This window comes from Aquarana catesbeiana, linkage group LG07 (assembly GCF_042186555.1).
Source record: "Aquarana catesbeiana isolate 2022-GZ linkage group LG07, ASM4218655v1, whole genome shotgun sequence".
Lineage (NCBI taxonomy): Eukaryota > Metazoa > Chordata > Amphibia > Anura > Ranidae > Aquarana > Aquarana catesbeiana.
Window position 1 is genome coordinate 58,366,963 of NC_133330.1, and position 15,165 is coordinate 58,382,127.

The window sequence follows — 15,165 nt, forward strand, 5'->3', positions numbered from 1 at the left end:
AAAAAACCTAATCATCCCTTGAGGGCAAAAAAGTGCTTAATGAAGTGTCGCTGTGTAGTTCAACACTTGGAATACAGTGAATAATAATAACCAGTGGTAAAGAAAATAATACAATAGATCTAGAAAACCATACGCATATGGTGAATCAACCACTCAAGTCCATAAAAATGTTAATAATAATTTGTGAAAAAGAAAACCACCACCAAAAGTCCATGGGGTTGTGCAATAAAAATGATGAAAAAAATGGTCCTGGTCCTGCCACCTACTTAGATCCTCTGTCCATCTGTGGTTCCTTATCTATCTACTCATCTGCCAGATGTGATTTATTCCATCTACAAGGAAATTTGAGAGCCATATTTTCATCATTTTTTTCATCATTTTTATTGCACAACCCCCATGGACTTTTGGTGGTGGTTTTCTTTTACACAAATTATTAACATTTTTATGGACTTGAGTGGTTGATTCACCATATGCGTATGGTTTTCTAGATCTATTGTATTATTTTCTTTACCACTGGTTATTATTATTCACTGTATTCCAAGTGTTGAACTACACAGCGACACTTCATTAAGCACTTTTTGCCCTCAAGGGATGATTAGGTTTTTTCACTGTTTTATACATGTAAGATTTGTGATATACATATATATATATATACATATAGCGCTACACTAATATTTTCGAATTAAAGAGGAAGTAAACCCTGATGGGGTAAACCCTGCAAAATAAAAGCATAATGGGCTAGTATGCATCACAAACTAGCCCATTATGTTGCACTTACCTGCAAACAAAGCCCGCAATGTCCCCGATGTCCCCACTGGTGGCCGTATCCATCTTCACCATCTTCCTTCCGGGGCTATGGACTCCAGCTCTGTGACTGGCCGGAGTTGCGTGACGTCACTCCTGAGTGGGAGCCGCTGGTCACGGCACGAGCCCTTTAGAAACAGCACGATCGTGCTCTTTCTTCAGTGCACATGTACAGCGCAATCGCATATGGTAAATATCTCCTAAAGCGTGCAGCTTTAGGAGGTATTTCAAGTACCTACAGGTAAGCCTTATTACAAGCTTACCTTGGTAAAAGTGGTGTAACTAGGTTTACAACCACTTTAACTAAAATGTAAGCTATGGATGGCCCTGATGGCATGACCTGGCTTGAAAAACATTAGGAAATCAAAAGACTTGGGCGACAAAAAGACTGCTGAACAGTAGGAATGGGCTCAGGCGTGTCAAGATCCTAGTCCCAACCCACCTGCCTGATCCTGCCACTGCACCTTAATCATATAGAAAATTTATGGAGGGAGGTGAAACTTTGAGTTGCCCAGAGACAGCCGAAAAACCTGAAGGATTTAGAGAAGATCTGTAAAGAAGAGTGGACCAAAATCCCTCCTGAGATGTGTACAAACCTGGTCACCAACTACAAGAAATGTCTGACCTCTGTGCTTGCCAACAAGGGTTTCTCCACCAAGTACTGCTTGGGGATCAAATACTTATTTTAATCACTGAACTGCAACTTAATATATTGCATTTGTTTTATGTGGGTTTTTTTTCTGGATTGTTGGTTGATATTCTATCTCTATTATTTAGGTCTCATGCACACTGGACATTTTTACAGCAGCTGAGAAACGTCGATAAACGCTCAAAAATGCTAATGCGGAAAACCGCTAAAAACGGTAAAAATGCTAATCTGCGCTAAAAAACGCTATTGCAAAAACATTGAAAAAAGTTGAAAAACTCACTGCAAAGCTACTGATGTTTTTATAACGTTGTTTTAACGTCCAGTGTGCATAAGGCCTTAAAATACACAAATTATAGACCCTTCATTTCCTTGTAACTGGGCAAACTTACAAAACCTGCAGAGGATCAAATATTTATTTTCCCCACTGTAGCACGAATGGGGGAATCTATGGATTTCTCTTGTTTGGCCTTTTGGGCTGAAGGAGAGAAACCTTTCTGTGTATGGCCAGCTTTAGATTTAAAGAACTATTCTCTGATCTGTCCTGGAAGTGCTACACAGAGAAGAGGGGGAAGAGCAAGGATTTTAAATCCTTGGACCACCAGACTGGCTGCATGGGTACTAGGGTTGACACCTGTCCGGGATTCACCCGGACAGTTCGGGTTTGGAATCATGTGTCCGGGTTTCAAACTGCCTGAAACCCGGACATATTATTCAGACTGGACTATGGCTTCCAGCAGGGTTGCTGGCTGTAGTTGTCTAAGCCAAGATTGTCTGCTACACTCTCTTTCACACTGCCCAAAGCCAGCACTAACAACCCCCCCTCCCCACACACACACACAGACAGGAGAGGAGAGAGGGCTCGATCTGCTCCTCTTCCTCCCACCTCTACCCCTCTGTGTCTGTCCACACTCCAATCCCCAGGGCTGTGCCTCAGAAAAGGAAAGTTGGGGCCGGAAATGTGAAGTCCAGCAGCCTCAGATACATCTGAATGAGAGGTGCTGACTGCCAAGGGGTGAGTGAGCTCACCATCCATCCCTGTCTGTGACTAAAGTCTCCCCTCTCCCCAGTTCTCTCACCTCCCTCTGAGTGAGTACATGAAGGTAAAATCAGGGTTCTCAGAGCACCCCTTACATCAGAGTTCCCCTTTACACAAGAAGCCACAGTGTAAAACAGATGTAAAAGGGGGACTCTGCTGCTTCAGATGTAAAAGGGGACTTTTGTGGTTAACTTCAAATGATTAGAAATGTTATTTAACTGCAAAATATACAGTATGTATTGTTTATACTGTAAAAATAAAAATTGCTGTGTGCCATTAAAGTGTTCGGGTTTGACTTGAAGAAAAGGTGGCAACCCTAATGGTTACTGACATCTCAGCATCCATGGGGGTAAGTACAGTGGGGACTGGTGGGGGGATTGGTTGAGGGTGTACAGTGTTAGTTTTTTCAGTAAAGTTGAACCAACACTTTAAAAGTGATGCCCCGTACACATGAGCGGAAATTCGGCCAGCAAAAGTCTGATGTGAGCTTTTGGTCAGAAAATGCGACCGTGTGTACGCTCCATCGGACTTTTGCTGGTGGAATTCCCGCCAGAAAAAGATTGAGAGCAGGTTCTCAATTTTTCGGTCGGAAAAAGTTCCTATCTGAAAATGCGATCGTCTGTACAAATTCCGACGCGCAAAATTCCTACGCATGCTCGGAAACAATTTGACGCATGTTCGGAAGCATTGAACTTCATTTTCTCGGCTCGTCGTAATGTTGTACATCACCGCGTTCTTGACGGTCGAAAGTTCAGAGAACTTTTGTGTGACCGTGTGTATGCAAGGCAAGCTTGAGCGGAATTCTGTCGGAAAAACCATCCAAGTTTTTTCCGATGGAAAATCGCTCGTGTGTACGCGGCATAACAGTACCTGAAATACACTTTAATGGCCAAATCCATCTTTCTCACTATATTTCATGTTACACTCATATTTGGGATAAAACTTTGACACAGTCTGCAGCCCCCCTTTTCCTTAGAGAATAAGGGGCTCTTCTCTTTGTATGTTTTGAATTTGACATGGCCGTGAATAAAAAGTCCCATCTACCACCACAGCAGAAGGGGCTCGTAGGTGGTGATTGCCCTTTTAGTCCATTGGTACTTCCTCCAGTCCCATAACTAAGGCTCTATGCACACTAGCTTAAAAAACACTAATAGAAGCATCTTTTGAGCCTTTTTTTTTTTTTTAAAGAAGCAAATAGTGTTATCCTGTATCCATACACACTATTTTGGTCTAGAAGCATTTTTTAAGCTTCAGCTTATGGAGATTGAAAATAAACTCTTTTTTTTTTTTTTTTTTTGCGTCTTTGGGAGCAATTTCCCGGCAGAAAAAAATACTGAACGCTCCTAATTGATGTTAAAATGTTAAAAGCTGGTACAAAAACGCTATTATACCTCTCAACTTTTTGAGATGGGAATGAGGGACACCTACTAGCAAAAGTTTGTAGAAATAGGTCACACCCCCTTAAAGGAGAATAAACCCCCAAAAAAGTTTAGTTAAAGCGGAGTTCTGCTTAAAAAAAAATCAAATACAAATACTGCAGCTGCTGACTTTTAATAATCGGACACTTACCTGTCCCAGGGTCCAGCGATGCGGGGGAATGAAGCCCCGCTCGTCACCCCCTTCTCTCTGCGGCGCCCGCATTGTCACTGTGGGCGCCTGGCTGTGGCTTCACAGCCTGGGCACGCACTGCGCATGCGTGAACCACACGGCGCGCCGTGACTGGCCGGGCAATCATCTGGGACCTGTGACTTCTCCCAGATGATTGCCGAGAGGGAGGGGGGAGATGTGATCCCCCTTCCGGTGCCGCGGTGCGCCGGGAGGAAGTGGGAGCTGGGACCCTCTAAAAAGAGGGTATCCGCTCCCCCCCAGAAACATGACATTCCAAATATGGCATGTCAGGGGGTCATCTTCCCTTAAAGCCGAAGTTCAATTTTTGGGTGGAACTCCGCTTTAAACCCACACGTGCTTTTTTTTTTTTTATAATTTACCACTACTATTCCTTTATATTGGCTTTTGAAATTTACAAATTCAGCAGTTTAGAAATTGTATGAATTGTGTAGCACTGGGAAACACTTTTTGAAAGATAAATAGTGCATTTTATATACAACTATATAGATTAGACCAAAATGAGGGACAAATGAGGAGGAACGAGGGACAGCGGGACATTGCTCCAAATCAGGGACAGTCCCTTGAAATCAGGGACAGTTGGGAGCTTTGTTATAGTGTGCATGAAGCCTAGGTCCGTACCTTGTTACAGACCCGCACCTCGATCCACTGATGCACATTTTCTTTTAGTAATCAATCTGGGTGTATTTATTTTTTTTTTTTTGCAAAAAGTGGAATTCATCTTTCCCACATCATTTTCTATGCAATGCTAGCTAACCTCTGCTTTCTAAGAGGTGCTGCAGCAGCTGAGAGGTGCAAAGTTGCCCAAAGCATAAGCAGCTCCTCTTTCCAGCTGTTTTAATCTATTCAGAGGATAACTAAGTGGCCAATCAGGTAAAGCTGGTCCCATTTAAAGAAAAGTTTTGCAGCCAACCCACAGGTGATCAGAGGCACCCATAATGTAGTCATTGTGGTGTGACTGTCCCAGGCTCCTCCCTGCATCCTGCCTTCTTCTCTCCCAGATAAGAATTCTGTTCAAAAGTATTTTCCCTCTCCCCATGCTCCTTACTTCTAGTCCTCTTCTGCTGGGAGCTCCACGTCATCCAGGACAGGGTGAGTGAGCGGAGCCCAAGCTGAACTTTCTGCTGACTCAAAGTTTGTGCCCGGTGGGATGGCAGCGTTTAGGGTGTTTATGGATGATCAGGGACAAGGCTGGGACCCCGGGGACATGGGACATCACACCTATCACTTATACTGAGCCTTTTATAGCACCCAAATATTATAATGTATTAGTGTTCCTCAGCACCAGGATGTCCAATATTTCTGTCCCTTCATATTCTACTGGAAAGCTGGCAGCTACTAAAGAAACTCGTATCATAGAGCACTCAGGGCTCATTTACATCACACTGCGCAAGGTAATATGTGCATAACGCACGCTGGTATGCGCTGTGAATGCACGCTTCCGTGCAACGTTAAAACACATCGCTTGCTTTTTTCTGGCTGTATGTAATTTTTATACACTAATGCATTGCGATGCATTACAGCACGTCACAACGCACTGCAAAAAAATAATTTTTTTTTTTTTTTACAGAAGCACCGCAGTGTGAACTGAGCTCATAGGACACAAGGTACATTGCCTTCTCCTTACATTGGGACTTCATTCAGCAACACTTCTGAACGCAGCTGGTGCGAATGAGCCCCATTCACTCTTAAGGCAGAGCGTCTTTGTTGGTTTTTTGAGAGGTTTTTTTTTTAACGCATTTGTACAGGCATTTTTGCATGCATTTCAGGCTTGGGTGTTTTTATTTTTAATGAATGGAAAGGTAGCTACTGCATTTTTACAGGTTTTTCGCACTTTTTTTTAGGCGTTCCCAACAGATCTATTGGGGTCAAGATGCACAATTCCAAAAGAGGCTCATGCACTTTTGCAAGTTACCAGCTTCAAGTAACACTGTGGGGTTGATTTACTAAGGCTGGGTTCACACTTGTGCGATGGGGGAACCAGCACGATTCCTGTGCCGGTTCTCGCATCGCTCCTGAATCGCCAGAGGTTTACACTGACATCTGCGAACCGCTGCGGGTGTCAATGTAAAGTTAATGAACACCCATGCGATCCAATTCCAGTGCGGACCAAAAAAAGGGTCCTGTACCATTTTTGGGCGATTGCGATTTCAGCCATATACTTTGTATGGCTGAATTTGCATCGCACAGACATTGAATGTGATCTGCACAGCACTGCGGTGCAAATCACATGCAATGTCTGTGATTGCAGCCTTAAGGCAAATAGACTGTGCACTTTGCAAAGTGCAGTTGCTCCTGAGCTTAGTAAATGAGTTAAAGCTTCACTTTGCAAAGAATACCCAATCACGTGCAAATGAAATAAAAAAACTGCATTTTTGCTTACACATGATTGGATGATGGAAGTCAGCAGAGCTCTCCCTCATTTACTAAGCTCTGGAGCAACTGCTCTTGCAGAGTGCAACTGCACTTTTCAAAGTGCGCAATCTAATTGCCTTTAGTAAATCAACCTCAATGCTCAAATGTGAACATAATATAGGAGAAATCTTAGAGGTTGATTTACTAAAACTGGAGAGTGCAAAATTTGGTGCAGCTCTGCATAGAAACCAATCAGCTTCCAGTTTTTTTTTGTCAAAGCTTAATTGAACAAGCTGAATTTAGAAGCTGATTGGCTACTATGCACAGCTGTACCAGATTTCTAGTAAATCAACTCCTATGTATCAAATGCATGTCTGGTGAAGCTTCAAATCGTGCTACAAATTGCTCGGTGTGAACGGGGTCTGCACGCGGGCGATGCTTTGTACTGTGACCGTGCTGCCGAAAAAGTTTGCAATTAGCGCTAAAGATTGCTAAACATATAGATCTCATTTTGGCATATGACCGCACAAATTTGCAGCGTTGTGCTTATCATTAGCAATTTAATTCCTCTACAGACAAGACGCCATTGTTCCTTATGTGCAGCGATCAGTCGCTGATTGCTAGTTATTCATTGCGGGAGATCGCAGTTGATTTCAGTGGTGCAATCACAATGTGAAACATCACCCGTGTGTGCCCCGTGTGTGCCCCGTGTGTGCCCCGCGTGTGCCCCATGTGTGCCCTGTGTTTGGTTTATATTTTAGGAAATCTGTGATCCTCTTGATGTTTTAGAATACTATGTTTGCGTGGTAATGTTTTTAATTGTTTTCCTCAATATTGTGTTGGTATTTATTATTGTTTGTAAAGTGCTTTATGGCCTTCCATTTACACCTTTGTGTTTTAGCCCCCGTTCATACTTGAGAGCAGGGCTTTATTTCAGCGGTAATTGCGGGGGGAACACAGTTCTGGCACCCAGTGCTGAATTTAGAAGGTGGTAAAAAGGACAACTGCCCTGAGCCCCCTGACAGAAGGAGCCCCCTCCATACAAAAATAATATAACACATTATAAAAAAATGTATATAAAAATAATAATAATAAAATATATGATAATAAAAAATAACTTTCTTTTAATAAATGGATCTTGAGAGTAATATTTTGCTGGCCATCATGTGCAAAAGTTTTACTCTGGACTGGTATATTGTATCATTTTTTAAAAAAAAGGAATTTGGGCAGCTAAAGCGAAACGCTCCTAAGGAGGGTTGCCTATGACGTTGTCTCATGCATTTTGAAAATGTGACTGTTGTTGAGAATGTAAACCAGTCACCCCCCCAGGTCTAAATCTGGCCCTACCGCCACCTCCAAATCTGAATGTATGTAATGGCCAGGGGCATTGGAGTGTGCAGGAGAGTCTATTGTTACTGGTTACTGGGAGAATCTATTGTTGTATTGTTGTGCAGGGAGATCTACTGTTGCAGGGGGGGACGATATTAGTGGGGAGGTCTAATGTTGCTGAATGCTGGGGGATCTATTGTTGCAGATGGATCTATTGTTGTAGGGGGGTCTACCGTTGCTGGGGAGGGCTATCATTGCTGGTGGATGATCTATTGTTGCGGGGGGGAGGGGTATTGTTGTTGGGGAGGCCTTTTGTTGCTGGTAGGGAGTATATTGTTGCTGGGGATCTTATGTTGCTGGGAGGGATTTACTGTCGTTGGAGGGGTCAATTATTACAAGCTGCTGGGGGGTCTATTATTGCTGTTTTTATAATGGGGTACGATTTTTGCTAGGGTAACTATTGTTGCTGGAGGGTCTAAGCCCTGCTGGTTGTATGTTAGGCATTTTTGAGCTTTATTATGTGTTTATACTGATTTTCAAGTTTTTAGAAGTAAAGTGTCTTCAATTATTTAAAATGGAAAGATTGAATGCTAAATGTTAGTGTGGCATGCACCCCAAGTGTTTTGGCTTTGCCATTTTTCTAAGAACTCCAAAAAAATCGGACATTTGAGGTTCCAGTGTAGGGTAGGATGACTCTGGCAATGTGAGGACCTAAAAGTATATTTAAACCCTAACTGATTTAACTAAACCTTAAGGCCTCATGCACACGGGATGATAAAATAACATTATGAAAACGCCAGTATCTTTGCAGTGATTTTTTTTAAACTTTTTTCAGCGTTTTTGCAATAGCGGTTTTTAGCGTTTTTGAGCGTTTTTCCGCGTTAGTGTTTTTTAGCGTTTTTTTTTCATATTTTTTTTTTTTTTTTTTTCAATGGCTCAAAAACGTTAAAAAACGTCGGTGAACGACGTTTTTGAGTGTTTTTGACCGTTTATCAGCGTTAGAGCGTTTTTACAGCTGAAAAACGTCTCTCAGAACCCACTGGTCCTGGGTTTTTTTTTTTGCAGCTTAAAAACGCCTATGCCATTTGCAGCTCAAAAACGCCTAGGTGGGCATGAAGCCATAGACTAAGATAGACAGGCCTTTTTAAGCTGCAAAAAACTCTCAAAAAAGTGGCTGTAAAAACGTCCGTGTGCATGAGGCCTAAAAGAGAAGTATGGGTTTGGGGCTTTTTCCTCCATTATTCTTACCTAGGTGGATGAAGCATGGATCCGGTGCTGCATCTGTCCCGTGGCGCCTCTGCACTGAGAACCGAGCGATCAAACATCGCTGATGGCTCGGTTCTCATAGCTCCCTGAACGGAGAGCTGCTTACTGTCAATCAGCAGCTCTCCGCTTTGCTCCTCCATGTTTACTGGAGCGCTGAGCTGTGGAGGGGCGGCTCGCTGAGAGGCTGAGATGGGTGTCAGTCCAGGCACCTGGTGGATCCCATTGTCGGGATGACGTGGTACCTGGACTGATTTCTGTGACATCAGCAGAGACTTCGATCTGCTCTCTACTGAAAACGGGTCACAGGAGTGCAAAACGAATTACACTTCTGTGACCCATAGGAGAAGTCTGGCCAAACGAACTCAGGCTGGACTTCTCCTATAACTGACATTTAGTTTGATGAAGAACTGTGTGTATCGTTAGCAACTGCCATTTTTTTTTCACAAAATACCATTTTCTTAATTTTTTCATCCTTCATCTCAGTCTACATTACATAAGGGGGTGAATAAGGTTCAGGAGAGCAATTTTTTTTTAATATGAAACCAAAATCAAGAACACGGGGACATAACCTCCAACTAACTGGAGGAAAGTTCAAAACTAATCTTTGAAAGTATTTTTTTACTGAAAGGGTAGTAGATGCTTGGAATAAACTACCAGCAGAGGTAGTGAGGCAGTCAACAGTAAATGGCTTCAAACATGCTTGGGATAAACATGTATCTATACTCAATAAAGTTAACGAAAAGAAAACAAAACAAAAATTGGCTCAATGGTCTACTTTGGTCTTTTTCTGCTGTGACTTTTCTATGTTTCTATGTTACATTCACTTTCTCCAGCTTCAGCTGCACCTTATCTCTCTGGACTATCTTCCTAATGGTGACAGCAGTGAATACTGCCTAAGGCTCGATTCACACCTATGCATGTTGCTTTTGAGCGTTTTTGGAGGTTTTTTTTTCATGCTTGCCGCGTTTTTGAGCCGCGTTTTTGAGCCGCGTTTTTGCCGCGATTTTGCCGCGATTTTGCCGCGATTTGCGTTTTGCGTTTTTTTTTTTTTCATTTTTTTTTACAGTCTTACAAAAAAATTACAAAAAAAAAAAAAAAAAAAAAAAAAAAAAAAAAACGGCAAAAACGCACCAAAAACGCATCAAAAACGCATCAAAAACGCTGCAAAAAAGGTGCACTTGCGTTTTTGATGCTTGTCCATTGAAAACCATTACATGCAAAACGCTGCATTTTGCATGAGAAAAAGTCCCCGACCCTTTCCAAAAACGCGGAGATACAAAAAAGCATTGATGTGAACATGTTCCATAGGAACCCATGTTAAAAAATTCCCGTGCATTTCTGCAAAATGCAAAATGCATCAAAAAACGCGCTAGTGTGAATGGGGCCTTAGGCTCCATTCACACTAGCGCGTTTTTTGATGCATTTTGCATTTTGCAGAAATGCACGGGAATTTTTTAACATGGGTTCCTATGGAACATGTTCACATCAATGCCTTTTTGTTTCTCTGCATTTTTGGAAAGGGTCAGGGACTTTTTTTCATGCAAAATGCAGTGTTTTGCATGTAATAGAATTCAATGGACAAGCATCAAAAACGCAAATGCAGCGTTTTTGCAGTGTTTTTGATGCGTTTTTGCCTTTTTTTTTTTTTTAATTTTTAAAAAAAATTTTTTTTTAGACTGTAAAAAAAACTGCAAAAAAAAAAAACGCAAAACGCAAATCGCGGCAAAAACGCCGCAAAAACGCCGCAATAACGCCGCAAAAACGCTGCTCAAAAACGTGGCAAGCATGAAAAAAAACCCTCCAAAAACGCTCAAAAGCAACATGCATAGGTGTGAATCGAGCCTAAAGCCTCGTACACACGATCAGATTTTTGAATGACCATTCATCCGTTTTTTTGTGGCATGCTAGTCTCATGTCGAAAGTGAAGAGGTTACTCGCTATACGAAAATTCTCCTATGACAGAATACAACTTCAGAAGTGATGTCATGTGTTGAACAGTTTTGTATATATTCTTTCGTTTCTGAGCATGCCTAGTCTTGCTCTTATGATTTTTTCGTACGGAAACCATACTGATTAAACAAAAATCGGACGTTGAGTTCACATACGACAAAACATTTATAGCCTGCACATCCAGCTTTTGTCAGACGAAAAACCAGGATCGGCTATCAAAAGCACCATGCAAGCACTAACGATCCGAAAATCGTCAGATCGTTCGTCGGACGAAATTTTACTTCCAATTTTCGTATCGTGTGTACGGGCTTTTAGTAGCATGTGTTAGAACATCTATTTGTAGTCTCCACCAGGGTTGCATATATCAGGTGGACAATGCAAGAGTTCTGTTGGGAGACAGTTGTCACCCTGACAGGAAGTGCCTGAATAAGGACCTTCATGGCAGGAGCTCCAGGTATATGACAGGTGCAGATTTACAAAGATTAAGCAACTTTTGAAACTATATTAAAGTGACTGTAAACCTCTGAAATGAAAAATGAACAAAGCATATCCTTCTGTAGTGTGTACCAGCCTATAGCCAAAGCACTTAGTGGGATTTCTGTCTCCTCTCTCATTCCTTTGCTATCTGCTTGAGCCACTTTCGACAGTCTATCCTGACACGAGACAATGCCAGGAGACGGTCCTGCCCCTAGCACACAGAAAGCGATTGACACCCTCAAATGTCAAGGTTTCCGTATGAGAAAATTTAGAGGGGGCTTGTCCCTTTCATCCACTCCGGTCTCAGATTAGATTCATCACCCTACTATGTGCTCTGCACTGTGTGACATCAGACCCTGTACCTCCCAACATTGAGATGGGAATGAGGGACACCTACTAAGAAATGTATATAGGTATAGGACACGCCCCCTGCCACACCCCTTAAAGGAGAATTAACAAAAAAAAAAGGTTAATTAAATCCACAAGGACTTTTTTTTTTTTTTACCACTACTATTCCTTTATATTGGCTTTTAAAATGTACAAATGCCACCATTTAGAAATTGGATGAAATTGTATGACATTGGATGAAAGGTTTAGCACTGGGAAAAACTTTTTGAAAGATAAAAAGTGCATTTTATATACAACTTTATAGTTCAGACAGAGGGACATTGCTCCAAATCAGGGACAGTCCCTCGAAATCAGGGAGAGTTGGGAGCTATGATCTTGATCCAGCACTGTCATTGCCGGCAGACCTGCTCTGCTCTCTTCCAGCATCCTTAGCTGGCTCCTTCTGCAGTTAATGAATCCAGTATGGAGGTAGCGGAGGATAGGGCCAAGCAGCGCTGTGTGTGTCAATGGACGCCCAAGATCAAGCCTGCACGAGTGCCTCCATAGAAAGCGGCCTGCTATGGGGACACTCAGGGAGGAGCAGTCTAAACCTCCGGCAGGGGACTAAGGAAGAGGAGGATCGGGGCTGCTCTGAACAATACTATTGCACAGAGCAGGTAAATGTAACATGTTTGTTATTTTAATTTTTTTTAAATAACTTTACAATCACCTTACTCAGAATTGGTTCACCCTTTATTAAAGTAGAAGGAAATGCAAAACTTTTATTTTTTTTTAGTTTTGAGTGAATGTAAAAAATAATCTCAAATTTTAGGTTGTCCCCAGAATAGTAATAGAGGGGAAATCTTCCATTGGTGAAACTTTTTCTAATAACAACCAGGGGTTCCTCCACTTTGGAGGGATTTCCTCTCACTTCCTGTCTTGGCTATGGGACAGGAAGTGAAAGGAAATCTCCCCAATGGGGCACAGATGGATGGCAAAAATAAAACCGGGCTTAAGACCCTCTCTTATGCTATCCAAAATGAAAAAAAAAAAAAAGTTCTGCTTTAACTGTTTATTTTTCCAGTTCCACCTTATTACTGACTTCCTACAATATTGAATAGGAAAGATTAAAAAAAGTAGAAGTCGATGTCTATTAACAAAGGTGTGCCCTTATGTTCAGCATCATCAGTAAGGCTGTGTAGATCAGGGGTCTCAAATTGACGGCCCTCCAGATGTTGCAAAATTACAAGTCCCATCATGTCTCTGTCTATGGGAGTCATGCTTGTAAACTGTCAGCCTTGCAATGCCTCATGGGACTTATAGTTTCGCAAAACAGCTGGAGGGCCGCCAGTTTGAGACCCCTGGTGAAGAGTAATGATGGGCGGCAAAGTGCTGTAACTCAGAAGTGAAGAAATTGTGTGGAATGTAGCAGCCCATCTGTCCAACCCAGGAGCCAGCATGCAATATTAAAGCCCAATTGAATCTTCGGGTTAAATCAATAAAATACATTACAGGTGAATCGAGGCAAAGGTGTGTAAAGCCTTATGTTTTTTTTTTTTTTTTTTTTTTAAGAAGCCAAAGCCTGAGTAGGAGAGATAGCATGCTACAGAGAAGGCCCTTTTAGGCTCCATTCACACTAGCGCGTTTTTTGATGCATTTTGCATTTTGCAGAATGCATGGGAATTTTTTAACATGGGTTCCTATGGAACATGTTCACATCAATGCCTTTTTGTAACTCTGCATTTTTGGAAAGGGTCAGGGACATTTTTCATGCAAAATGCAGCGTTTTGCATGTAATACAATTCAATGGACCAGCATAAAAAACGCATGTGCACCGTTTTTGCAGCGTTTTTGGCATTTTTTTTTTTTTTTTGTAACTGTAAAAAAAAAAAAAAAAAAAAAAAAAAAAAAAAAGAAACGCAAAACGCCACAAAAACACTGTAAAAACGCTACAAAAACGCTGCTCAAAAACGTGGCAAGCATGACAAAAAAAACCTCCAAAAACGCTCAAAAGCAACATGCATAGGTGTGAATCGAGCCTAATGCCCCGTACACACGGTCGGATTTTCCGACGGAAAATGTGTGATAGGACCTTGTTGTCGGAAATTCCGACCGTGTGTAGGCTCCATCACACATTTTCCATCGGATTTTCCGACACACAAAGTTGGAGAGCAGGATATAAAATTTTCCGACAACAAAATCCGTTGTCGGAAATTCCGATCGTGTGTACACAAATCCGACGGACAAAGTGCCACGCATGCTCAGAATAAATAAAGAGATGAAAGCTATTGGCCACTGCCCCGTTTATAGTCCCGACGTACGTGTTTTACGTCACCGCGTTCAGAACGATCGGATTTTCCGACAACTTTGTGTGACCGTGTGTATGCAAGACAAGTTTGAGCCAACATCCGTCGGAAAAAATCCGCATTTTTGATCCATTGAAGTCTATGGAACCAAAAACCACAACAAAATCCCTGGCCCTTTCCATAAAATGCACAGATGTGAACTACATCCATAGGAAACCTTGTTAAATGGATTATAGTGTGTTTCTGAAAAACTTAAAACGCACTAAAAAAAATGCATAGGTGTGAACCAGGCCTTACTCTTGGTGTGGAAGCAGTGGTCTCTCTGCAGAGATCTGACACACCCCCTTGCTGAGTCAAAAGATAGAAATCTTCTCCTTTCTTTGTTAGCAACAGCCAAAAACTGATGTTGTTTTTGATTAGTGATAACCCATGTGATCATTTTTTTTTTTTTTTTTTTAAATTCTTTATTTACAAAGAGGCATGCAAACAGCAATATACAAACATCAATAGAACGGGCACATCAATTCTCCACATTTTACATACAGTTCTACTGATTAATCCTTACTGACTAGCAATATAACCTGATAACGTGTATACTCCTATTCAATTTCACCCTAGTTGACCGGTTTACAGTTCAAGGAAGCCCGCTGTGCCAGGTTTACTATTACGTATTACCTCTTGTTGTATTTTCTTTTCTTAATTTTCTATGTTCTCCCTCCTTTTCCTTTATCCGCATACCGTAGTATGCGAACAAAGAAAGACTAAGAACGGAAAAAGAAGGAGACAAGGAAAGTATAGAGAGCGAGGGGAAGAGGGATGAGAAAGAGAGATAAGAGAGCGAGAGGGAAAGAAAGGAAAGGAAAAAAAAAAAAAAAAAAAAAGGGGGGGGGGGGGGCGGGGGAAGTGGGAGAGCCCCCCCTCTCCAGCCACACCCGCAGTGTCTCCACCTTCAATTTCTCCAACTTACTAAATATCTAGGCCGCCAGCCTTGCATACTCTTCTGAGTAGAAAAACTGGAGCCAATAATACCACTTCTTAGA

General features: G+C 41.9%; 1 protein-coding gene across 2 annotated transcripts in view; it reads left to right on the forward strand.

Moving 5' to 3' along the window:
* Positions 1-5,082: 5,082 nt before the first annotated feature.
* Positions 5,083-15,165, forward strand: part of LOC141103045 (monocarboxylate transporter 2-like) — a 112,959-nt gene continuing 102,876 nt past the window's right edge. Inside the window, exons 1-2 of one of the 2 annotated variants that reach the window (XM_073592202.1) lie at positions 5,143-5,207; positions 5,686-5,722. The gene's annotated coding sequence lies outside the window, so the exon portion shown is untranslated. Of the gene's footprint in view, positions 5,208-5,685; positions 5,723-15,165 lie in introns of both variants that reach the window. The other variant, XM_073592201.1, reaches the window with a different exon arrangement.